This window comes from Diceros bicornis, chromosome X (genome assembly GCF_020826845.1).
Source record: "Diceros bicornis minor isolate mBicDic1 chromosome X, mDicBic1.mat.cur, whole genome shotgun sequence".
Lineage (NCBI taxonomy): Eukaryota > Metazoa > Chordata > Mammalia > Perissodactyla > Rhinocerotidae > Diceros > Diceros bicornis.
In genome coordinates this window covers 21,979,802-21,982,791 of record NC_080781.1, presented here as the reverse complement: position 1 = coordinate 21,982,791, position 2,990 = coordinate 21,979,802, and positions in this window count along the sequence as shown.

Here is a 2,990-nt window from a genome sequence, read left to right as displayed (position 1 = left end):
CGTTATGTGGCACATGACTGTATACCCTTACTGATTTCTGACTGCTGCATTTGTCAATTACTGAGAGAGGTGTGTTGAAGTCTCCAACTATAATAGTGGATTTGTCTCATTGGTGTTTTCCTCATGTATTTTGACACTGTGTTTTTTGAGGCATAAACATTAAGGATTGATATATGTTCTTGGAGAATTGACTCCTTTCTGATTATATAATGCCTCTCTTTATCCCTGATAATTTTCTTTGCTCTGAATTCTGCTTTGTCTGAAATAAATATGGCTACTCCAGCTTTCTTTTCATTTGTATTAGAATGGTATATCTTTTTCTATTTCTTTAATCTCTCTGCATCTTTATATTTAAAGTGGATTTCTCGTAGACAACATATAATATGGTCTTGTTTTTTTATCTTTCTCTAATAAAAATTTCTGTCTTTTAATTGGTGTATTTAGACCACTGACTTTTAAAGTAATTATTGGTATAGTTGGATTAATATCTACCATATTTGTTACTGTTTTCTATTTATTAGCCTTGTTCTTTGTTTCTTTTTGTCTCCTACTCTTTTGCTACCTTTTCTGGTTTTAATTGAGCATTTTATATGATTCCATTTTCTCTCCTCTTTAGCGTATCAATTTTTTACTTTTCTTAGTGGTTGCCCTAGGGTTTGTAATATACATTTACAACTAATCCAAGTCCACTTCCAAATAATGCATTACAAATTCTCAGGTAGTGCCAATTCCTCCCTCCTGTTTCTCATAACATTGCTGACATTCATTTTACTTATTCATAAGGTATAATTACTGAATACGCTGTTGCTGTTATTATTTTGAACTGTCATCTGTTAGATCAAATAAGAAAAAATTTCACCTTCATTTATTCCTTCTCTAACACTCTTCCTTTCTTTATGTAGATCTGAGTTTCTGACATATAATTTTCCTTTTCTCTGAAGAACTTCTTTTTACATTTCTTCCAAGGCAGGTCTACTGGTGCTGAATTTCCTCAGTTTTTGTTTGTATGAGAGAATCTTTTATTCTTCTTCACTTTGAAAAGTAATTTCACTGGATATAGAATTCTAGGCTGGTGGTTTTTTTCTTTCAACTCGTTAAAGCTTTAATCCAACTGTTTTCTTGCTTGTGTGGTTTGTGAAGAGAAGGCCAATGTAATTCTTATCCTTGATCCTTGTTTCTCTGTAGGTAAAATGCCTTTTTCTCTGGCTTTTTTTTTTTTTAAGAATTTCTTTTTGTTTGGTTTTCTAAAGTTTGAATATGATATGCCTAATTGTAGATTTTTTGTTTTTTATACTGCTTGGCATTCTCTGAGCGACTTGGATCTGTGGTTTAATGTCTCAATCATTATTACTTCATATATTACTTCTGTTCCTTTGTCTCTTTCTCTTCCTTCTAGTATTCCCATTACACAAATGTTATACCTTTTGTTGGTGTCCTACAGTTCTTATTCTCTCCCATCTTTTTCATTCTTTTTTCTCTTTGCATTTCATATGGAAGTTTGTATTGACAGTTTTCCAAGTTCACTGATTTTTTTCCTCAGCCACGTCCAGTCTATTGATGAGCCCATCAAAGGCTTTCTTCATTTCTCAGTGTTTTTTATTTCTAGCATTGCTTTTTGATTCTTTCTTAGAGCTTACATGTCTTCACTTACATTGCCCACCTATTCTTGCATGTTGTCCACTTTTCCCGCTATAATCCTTAGCACATTAATCATAGTTATTTTAAATTCCTGATATGATAATTCCAAAATGTTTACCATATCTGATTCTGGATCTGATGCTTTCTCTGCCTCTTTAAACTGTGTTTTTTTGGTCTTTTAACATGCCCTGTAATTTTTTTTTGAATGCCAGACATAACGTATTGGGTAAAAGGAGCTGCATTAAATAGGCCTTTAGTGCGAGGTTTTATGTTTCTCTGTCCAGAAGTCAGTCTTTGTTTACTGTTTGCTGTAGCGGCAGGTATCAGAAACTAAATGTCCTCTGGTGTCCTTGTTTTTACTTCCCCTGTTCTTCTTAAATAAGGACTGAGATGTACAGTTCTTTCAGTTGTAATCCTCTGTTATTATACAGGAGCCCTGTTGATGTGGTGGTGAAGTGTGGGGCAAGGGAGAGCTTCTATTATCTGACGATTAGGTCTCAGTCTTTTAGTGAACCTGTGGCCCTGGGCTATGACTTCACAAGAGCTTCTCAGTTTTTTCACCCCTTAGGTAAATAGGAAGTTAAGAGGGCCCGTGATTGGATATTTACCTTCCCCCTCTTGGAACGCTAGAGAGGGCTGTAGTTGGGTATTTACCTTCCCCCAGATTCTTTAGGCTCTGGTAAAACCCTAGTCAGTTAGGTTCTGGTAAATAGTTTCTCTTTAGGCAGAGTTTGTTAGGAAGAATAGATTTCTTAGGGCATTTTTCAAAATAGAATGACTACTTTATCCTTCCTCCTGCTGGAAATACAAGGGCATTTTTATTCTTCATCTTCATTCTTCGCTGTGAGAACCTGGTAGGGCTCCTCGAGGTAAAACTCACAAAAGTTTAGGGACTCCTATTAGACTAGACCCACCTAGAATTTTTAACTCTCAAGCTACTCTATACTGAGCCTCCAGCAATTCGTTAAATATACTTTAAGTTTTCTTATCCCAGTACTGGTTCCACCACTGGTTTCTGCTCCAGTGAGCTGTGATACTCTGCAGCCACCAGTCTATCTCTCCACCTTAGGGGGCAGCCGGTAGTCTTGTGACCTTAATTCTCTGATAGATCTAAGAAGAGTTGTCAATTTTCAGTTTGTTCAGCTTTTTTCTTGTTGAGAGGATAGGAGTGACAAAGTTTAAACTTCTTACATGCTGGACTGGAAACTGGAAGTGACCAAGAAAAGTCCACTTTCAAGCTCACTCAGTTTGTTTGGCAGAATTCATTTCCTTTTGTCTATAGGACTTGAAGGTTTTTTTTTTTTTTTTTTTTTTTCCTGACTGTTGCTTAGAGACTAACCTCAGGACCTAAA